The following is a 9400-nucleotide window of genomic DNA, read 5'->3' as shown; positions in this document are numbered from 1 at the left end:
TGGGACAAAAACTAGATAATAAGTCCATTGTTATTTATTATGCTAGTAAAACATTAAAACGATGCTCAACGGAATTATTCAACTACCAAAAAAGAATTCTTAGCCGTCATTTATGCTTTAGATAAGTTTCGTCCTTATTTGGTTGGTTCTAAAACCTTAGTTTACACAGACCATGCAGCCCTTAAGTACCTTCTTGCGAAGAAGGATGCTAAGCAGAGATTAATCCGATGGATCCTTCTCCTGCAAGAGTTCACATTAGAAATAAAGGACAAAAGAGGGGTCGAAAACGTAGTTGCCGACCACCTATCTAGACTCACAAACGACGATCAGACTGATTCTGAGTCCATACCGGACTCTTTTCCTGATGAGCATCTGTATGCCATTTTTTCAGCACCATGGTATGCTGACATTGTAAATTATTTAGCGGCTGATGTTATGCCTTATAATTGGTTAAGAAATGAACGTAAGAAGTTCTTGGCCAGTGTTAAGTTATACGACTGGGATGAGCCCTATCTTTTTAAGTATTGTGCGGATCAGATTATTCGTCGTTGTATTCCCCAGTGGGAATACAATGAAGTTCTATCGTTCTGCCATGATAGAGAGTGTGGTGGCCATTTTAGTGGGATGAAAATAGCCGCTAAAGTTCTTCAATGTGGATTTTATTGGGCTACCCTTTTTAAGGATGCCCAAGTGCATTGCAAGACGTGTATTCGTTGCCAACAACTTGGGCGAATCACCAAGCGTAATATGATGCCATTAAATCCAATCTTGATAGTAGAAATTTTTGACGTTTGGGGCATTGATTTCATGGGTCCTTTCCCAGTTTCCCACGGTTTCATTTATATTCTAGTTGCCGTGGACTACGTGTCTAAATGGATAGAGGCCCTAGCTTGCCGTAGCAATGACCATAAGACCGTTGTATTTTTTATGAAAGAATATATTTTCTGTCGGTTTGGCATTCCTAAAGCCATCATTAGTGATGGTGGAACACATTTCTGCAACAGAGTTGTTGCATCCTTAGTGAAAAAGTATGGAGTTACACACAAAGTAGCAACTCCTTATCATCCACAAACTAGCGGACAAGTAGAAGTTTCTAATAGGGAAATCAAAAAGATTTTAGAAACAACTGTAAACCCTGATAGGAAAGACTGGTCAAAGCGTCTATCGGATGCCTTATGGGCGTATAAAATTGCTTTCAAAACTCCTATAGGTATGTCTCCCTTTAGACTTGTATTTGGGAAACCATGTCATTTGCCCGTTTAATTAGAGCACCATGCTCTGTGGGCTATAAAAAGCCTTAACTTCAATATTGATGAGGCAGGTGTCAAACGCAAGTTGCAATTGAATGAGCTTGAAGAAATCCGTAGCGATTCGTACGATCTCGCGAAGGATTATAAAGCTAACATGAAACGTGTTCATGATAAGCATATCTTGCGGAAAGAGTTTGTGGTCGGTCAAAAGGTCTTGCTTTACAACTTCCACCTACATATTTTCCCAGGAAAACTAAAAACCCGTTGGTCTGGCCCCTTTCTGGTTACTGAAGTCACCCCTTACGGGGCAATCACCTTGGTAAATCCAAATGACAACAGTACCTTTCAAGTTAATGGTCAACGGTTAAAACATTTTCACGAACTTCTGTCCCCTGATGTAGAGGAAGTCCTTTTACAGGACCCTGTCTATGAGGACTGACCTTGTCATTTAGTATACTTCCTTTCACTCCCATATAGTGGTAAGTGCACCATTCAGGTAACCGGGCCCTCCCTATGGAGTGTGTGGCTGTAAGTACCGGATCCTAAGTCCACGGATAACATAATTCACGTTTTCCACTTTTGCATGTTTTCTCGGTTTTTGAGTCATGTTCCTCTCTGGGGTCAATTATGTATTTATTGTTTTTCGTGTTTCTTATAATAAACTAATAAAAATAAAAAAATAATAAAAATAAAAATAAAAATAAAATAAAAATTCTAAAATCATATAAATAGCAATCCAACAAGTCTTGGGAATCGACTTTTAAAGCGACGACGTTTTAAACAAATTTTGTGTTTAAAAATTTGTTTGGGGGTGGGCAGTCGATCTTTCCATTGGGATAGCTCGAACTTTCCATTGGTGTTGCTTAGGCCCATTACTTGTAGTTCAATTGGGTTGACGTAATCTAAACCTAGAATTCCTTCGTTCGCATAACTTACGTCACACACGTACTTCGAGGCATTCTTCCACCCTCTTATACATCACCCATGGTTGGAATTGAGTGTTTTATGGATCATTGGATTGGAAATTCTCTTCTGATCATTTCCATAACTCATTCGCCAAAATCGGGCCAGTAATGAAGCGGCAAATTGAATTTGAAATTGCGCGAAAATTCGGAAAATTTTGGAATTCAAATTGGGCTTGGGCCCAAACTGCACGCACGACTGTGCGTCTCCTTCCTTCCCAAAAACGCACAGTGCTTTCCTTTTGAATCCCGCCGGTTACCAATTTTAAAGCAAACCTTGAACACCAAAATAAAAATAGAGAGAGAGAAGAAAACCTAACTACACCTACACCAAGAAAATCAAATCCACCTAAAATCTTCTCTAAACCACCACCGCCACCAACCCAACTCCGAAAAACAGCCACCAATTAAAGTCTCCACCACCAACTAGAGCACTAGGAGTGGAACGAACTTCCTACTCCACTATATCTCATAGGATTGAGAGTAGAGAAATCTTTGATAAGCATATAGGATCATAAGATAGTTTAGTTTACTTACGTTTTGAGTTTCATCGTTCATTTCACTCCTAGTGCTCTAGCGTGACAGGCGTGATAGAGATGCTACGACGCATGCCACCCGTGGAGGACTCTAGTTCAACCGAGTCCGACAGGCATGAGCGTCGTCGCCAAAGGACAGATGGTTCAAGCCAATCTCCATCCCAGGGCCCATCATCATCACAGAACTACGTGTTCACCATCAGTTGTGTTCACTGTTATTTCATGATTGTTTTATTAGTTGAATTTTAATTCAGTAGTTAAATTTAAATAGTAATGTGTTTATTTAAGGTTGTTTGGATTTAAATTTTATTTTTAATATAATTGGTTATTTTCGAGTACTGCTTGTTTTATCATAAATCCCACCTTCCCGACTTGTTTAGGGGTGGAAATATTTATACCGAGCATAAGTCGTTATATGATCATCTGCTGTAAAGTTGTATTGGAGGAAAGGTTGATAATTTGGCCGATATCGGCATATCTATGATTTTTGTGGTGGTCATGAAATCTAGGAGAGTTTAGAAGTTACTATTCTAAATCAAGTATGAAAGATACCAGGATTTATAGAAAATCATGGAAATGGTTTGTTTCCGTTTTCGGGTTTGGAATTTTTCTATTTCCGAAAATTGCCTTCAAACAATTTGGGAACTTCCCAATTCATTTTGGTAGCTCATAACCTATTTAAACTCCTTTCTTTCTACACTAACAAACCACACTACATCCCACCATCATCCTGCACCTTCCACTCCAAGTTTTTCTTTATTTTTGCTCTAAACTCCGGTTTCAGCACTTCAGAGCGCGCCTGCGCCCTTTACATTTTCGAAAAATTTAGTCAGAGCGCAACCCGAGCCCTCCTTGAGCGCGACCCGCGCCCAAAACACTGTAAAAGCATTAACACACGAGCGCGACCGCGCCCTGCCTTCTGTTAACGCGGAAAATTCCAATTTTCAGACGGTCATTCCAGGATTTTTGTGGAGCTATTCAAAGAGCTATTGTGATGACATCTCCTATAGTCATACCTGAACAGTCCTTCAAAGATGTGTTGGGCACCGAGACCTATGGACATTGGTTCCGACAAAGAATCCTGCAGTTAGGATGGCGTCATCTACTGGTAAGTGATGACGATTCATATTCACCAAAGCTTACTGCTTATTTCTACGACCATGTTAAATTCTATTGTAATCAGGATGGAGAACAAGAATTCTCTGTAAGTAGTCGAAGACCACGACACATCAATTCGATAAAAATGTGGTCGCTCTAGTTTTGGATTACCAATACCGATCCTATTCACACATGGGCATATATGACCCGATAATGCATATCTTTATGATTATACATATTTCCATGAGTATTATAGGGGAGGGTATTTTGAAAGTAATGAACCAGGGCTATATATAGCATTGCCCTTGGTAGCCTTTCCTAAGCGTAGGCACCACTATGTTATTCATCCCGATGAATATTTTGGGGGAATGGCAGTTCATTTCTGCAAACAGTACTGCTGGTGACATTTTCCTCGCTTTAGCTGAGGGACATCGCCGATATGACATTCCCCGAGTATTAGTCGCTAGTCTTAAGATAGTACAAACCATGAGGCGTAAGTATCTTCTTATGCCTGTGTTAGTAAGCCGCATCATGCGTAGTTGTTTACCTGTATTCTGTGCACAATTCACAGATTAGAAAAGGGTTGAAGTCATGAGACCCACCAATCGGGTGGTTTCGTTCGCGAATAATGACTTGGCGGGATGGCGGTGCGACCTCATTTGGTTGCCCCGTACATCCCATCGGACATGATAACACTTTAACAGGTTAGCATTAGTAGATGATAACTGGCGGCAAGCTTTGGCAAATTACAATGGACCGGGGATCGCGGAGGAACCTCGCCCCGATAACGAGGAAGAGGATGCTAAAAGCGGGGAGATAAGGTAAGTTTTTAGTTTTGTTAGTGTCTGCTTATGTCCTAAGCAATTTAATTCTGTTAACCCCATAATGGGTGGAACTCTTATAGAGTTGCGTCAGTTTTTATTTCCTATATTAGTACGTTCTAACTTTGTTTTGCAGATGTTCCTGAATTTCTCACGTTCCAATGGTATTTTTCCTACCCTCTTTATTTACAATACTTTGAGGACAAAGCATGATTCTTGTTTGGGGGCATAGAAACACGTGTAATTAAGGCATCTGTTAGGATATAGATATGTATAATATGCATTTGTTTTCTAGTTAAAGTTTCAAAAAAAATTCAAAAAATATAAATAAATAAGTTTATGCTATACACTTAGGAATATTGGTATTGTTTTCTTTCTCTATGCTCTTAACAACCTAGAAGTCTCACGTAGTTTTTGCATCAGAATAATTGTTAGAAACTTAGGTTAATATGTAGGTAATAATCTTTGCATCTATCTATAAATATATTACATGAATATCTATGATTGTTAGCAGTAAGTTTCTGAAATCTAGGCTAGAGTACTTATTCTACAAATCTGTGAGAATATAGCCTAAAAGCCTTATATGAGCCTAAACATTTGAGAAATGACACAAGGGAGAAGTAAAATCCGGATAGAGAAATCACACGTCCACTTGCTTGATCACTATGCCATATCCTAAGCGAGAATTTAGGCCCTCTTTGGATCGATATAGCCAGAAATTCAAACCTATGAATTATTTCCGCTAGTCGCCCTTTTGAGCCTTTCTTTAGCCTTTCATAAACCACAAATCCTTTACCCTGTTACAAACAAAACAAAATAAAAAATTCAACCTACCCAATTTAGATAAGTCTGAAAATAGAATGAGGAAGAAAGAAGAAGAGAAAAACCTGTGTATACAAAAGTTAGTTAATTGCTTCAGAAAATAAAGAAAAAGAAGTTTCCATCCAAAGAAAAGAAAAATAAAAAAAGAAAAAAAATAAAAACTCCAAAAATAGAATAAAAAAGGAGTCAAAAGGCAAAGAAAAGAAAAAAAATAAAAAAAATAAAAAAAAATAAAAATGGCTAAGGATGGAAACAAAGTATAGAAGCAAAAGTAAATAACAAGGTTTTCTCTAGTTACATAATATGAAGACTCTATTATCTCAGACATGTCCTTTTGAATATCCATTTCTTTCCTTCTTAAACCATCTCCTAATCCCCGCAACACCTAATAAAGACCTCTAGCTCAATTAGGAATAGGTTAGTGTGATAGTAAGTGGCAGATGTGTTTGATCGACTCGAACTTCCCTTTGTTTGTCATTGAGATTGTAAGGTAAAGTGTGCCCACTTACTGCTTGGAGTAGCTAAAACTTGAGCGGAAAAATCAGAGTGGTTTTGTCTTGACATTTATGTGAGGACCTACTTAAGGACGTTATTCCGAGTTTTCAGAAACGAACCTGCTAGACATTTCATAGTATTACTCATAGTATATATATTTGTATCATAGATGATTGATTATTATGCATATATTAGTTTAGGTTTTTGACTTGGTTATTCTTATTCAATTGCTAGTGAGATGTATAGATAGTTGAGACATGAATGAGGAAACAATAGTTTTATTTCTTAGTCGTTGTAGTATAGATGAAGTTTGTGAGTACCTTCACTGGAAAACTCTCACGAGGCTATAACTCGTCCACTAGGGAATTCCTAGTGGTTTAAGGCCTTGTTGCATATGGTCAATGCATCGCGCTCAAATAAAGCGAAAGAGTAGATAGAACTCCATTTTTGGTCACTTATTCTAATTCTCATCTTTGCTTGAGGACAAAGCAAAATGCTGTTTGGGGTGGTTTGATAAGAGACCAAAACTGTAGTTTTAGCCCTATAACAGTCATACTTTTAGACCAATTATGTGAGTAATAATTAAGAGTTAACACTGATTACGTGTTTTTATGCATTTCAGGTTTCAAAGTCCATTATGTGCAGAAATGTGCCACTTTAGCGAGATAAAATAGCAAGGGTCGGTTACTAAGGAGTTCCGTGATTAAATGCCTAGATTCAAGAAGACAAAGCCTTCCTAAAGCCCGGTAAAAAGCTGAAAAGTCAACACGGGCAGAAACAGCACACAAGTCAGTAGAACTTCCGATGGCCGTGTCTTTGGACTCAGACCTCGGAATGGGGCCTACCTTATGTCAAAACAACTGGCTCGGAAAGAGATTTCCAATGGTCCAAGCCTTGACCCAATCAGAGGAGCAGAAGTGGACGAAAAGTCTATTGAAGCCAACTGCAGCTGAAGAGGCCTTTTTGGACTGAAAATATTGGGTTTTGGGCCTGATTCTCTGGCCCAAAACATGGCTCCAAGCCCATGCACGATTTTTGGATCTGGACATATAAAAACAAAAGCTGAGCTCTTTGTTAATGGTAGCTAGTTAGACCTAAAACAATATAGATAATTCTAGATCTAGTTTAATTAATAAAATTAAGTTTAGTCCCATTTTCAATTCTTGTTTTAGATTAAGTCTTTGAATCATTGTTCTTGATTGATTAGATAAATAAAATAGTTATTTTATCAATTTCGAATTGTGTTATTTCAATCTATTAGATCTAGTTTTAATTATTGTTGGTTATCATTTCTTAGTTGTTATTTAGAATTTAATCATTGTTTAATTAGATTATTAAATTTCGAATCTTGATAATATGTTTAGTTTAGATTCATATGGGAATGATTCTTGGAATGATTCAAGGCTAAAACCTCCATTAGGCGGGTTGATGAAGCCTTGATGAAAACTTAGTGGTATAGTGTAGAAGCATTGTAGAGTCTATTCCAATCTAGAAGGTCGTGATTAAGCCATGAGAATGGGTGGACGACCTCACATGCTAGTTAGTACTCGGTAGAAATGCCATGAACATTAGGGATTAGAACTCGAATTTCTTGCCGTAAGAACGTAAGAATCGAGATACAAGAATCTATGCCAGGCTATTAAGTTGGATTCGAGGTGGATTCAATTCCCCTCTAATCCTTTATCTAGATTCAAAACAATCATATTGCCATAGCATTCGTAGTTAGATTCAACATAATCAATTTCATATAGGTATCGTAGTATAACACACCTTCGTAAAGCTCTCATTGACTTAAAGACCGATTAATTAGATTAGAAAACAATTCCATGCTAGAGCACTAGGAGTGGAACGAACTTCCTACTCCACTATATCTCATAGGATTGAGAGTAGAGAAATCTTTGATAAGCATATAGGATCATAAGATAGTTTAGTTTACTCTCGTTTTGAGTTTCATCGTTCATTTCGTAAGTAGACTATTCAATTTTATCGTTTATCAAATGGCGCCGCTGCCATCTTAGTTTCACTTTCGTATTGTTTTCGTAGTGTTAGTACTTTTCTTAAAGTCCAATTTCACCCACCCACCCGTGTTTGATTCATATTATGGTTATCCGATTCAACGTTGGAAAGTTTCGACAAAATAACGAGCGCCCATCAACGCTCTAGCAGAGCACTGCACTATATACTGGAACAAAGAGCGACCCGCCCTTAAACTCTGGAATACCAAGTTACGCGGCGGGCCAGCTTTTAGCAAATTTTTCGGATTTCGGCGGTTTTGATTAGAACTTTGATTTTTCATATTTTTTCAGTGTTCTAACTTGTTATACACACTGAACAAGCGTAAACAAGACGCTATTCATAAGCGAAGCAAGGACGCAATCAGGTATTCCTTTCTTCCACACCTCGCATCTCCTATTAGAGGTTTACACTAGTATATCAGAATTGTTTGGAGTGTTGATTTGTTTAGCTAAGTTTGGTTTTAGCCTTGTATGAGATTAAGGTGCGGCGAACAAAAACACGAGCGTAATTACACAACAACGTCAACAAACAAGTCTATCTAGTATACCACCCACTACACCTCTAGCTACTATTTCACACACATCACGACACAATGCCCGGCGAAGAAGAAGAGACACCTCTCGACTTCTACAAAGCCTTGGCGATAGCCCCAAATCTTGCATCGTTCTAGCGGACCCGATTGGGGTTTTCGAATCCCCAAATATTTTAATTTGTTACCCGTTTTTCATGGATTAGACCATGAAAAACCTTATCGGCTATCACGTAGGATTGAACAAGTCCTAACAACATTCCAACATCCTACGGTTGGTGCGGAACTAATTAAACTCGGGGTATTCCCTTTCACCTTACCCGATAAAGGCGTCTTGGTTAACGCCAGCCTAAACTTAATTACGTGGACTCGTGGGCTAAACTTGTTCAGCTGTTTATGGAACATTTTTACCCACCCCTAAAGACGGATGAGATGCTTTCCAAGATTCATTTCTTTTGACAAAATCCTCATGAATCATTTTCAGAGGCTTGGAATCGTTTCACCGATCTCCTTATAGAGTGTCCACATCATAACTTAGCGAAAGACACGTTAGTTCGTGCCTTTTTCAAAGGACTTCTACACCACCATAAAGAAGTCCTAGACATAATGAATGGGGGTAGTTTCTTAAGCAAAGGAGCCTCGGAGGCTTATAAATTTTTAGAGGATCAAACTAAGCGAAATAACAACTGGGGGGTACTGATGATATCCACCGCTCCGCTAGTTCATCAAATACAGTTAAGGCTGCCATTATGATTGAAATTAAACACGATTCCGAGCTTAAAACTCTAATCGAATCACTCACTAAAAAGGTAGAGGCCATTTATGTACAACAAAATCCTATCCCCGTCATGAATGTAAATTCAAATCCATG

The 9400-nt window shown here is 38.3% G+C and overlaps 1 pseudogene; it reads right to left on the bottom strand.

Annotated features, from left to right (window-relative positions):
* Window positions 1-8971: 8971 nt before the first annotated feature.
* LOC147524378 (small nucleolar RNA R71) lies at window positions 8972-9065 on the bottom strand (annotated as a pseudogene).
* Window positions 9066-9400: the final 335 nt, after the last annotated feature.

Source organism: Coptis chinensis, chromosome 1, assembly GCF_015680905.1.
Source record: "Coptis chinensis isolate HL-2020 chromosome 1, ASM1568090v1, whole genome shotgun sequence".
Lineage (NCBI taxonomy): Eukaryota > Viridiplantae > Streptophyta > Magnoliopsida > Ranunculales > Ranunculaceae > Coptis > Coptis chinensis.
Note: the sequence above shows the minus strand (reverse complement) of the source record. Positions and strands in the feature narration are given on the sequence as shown.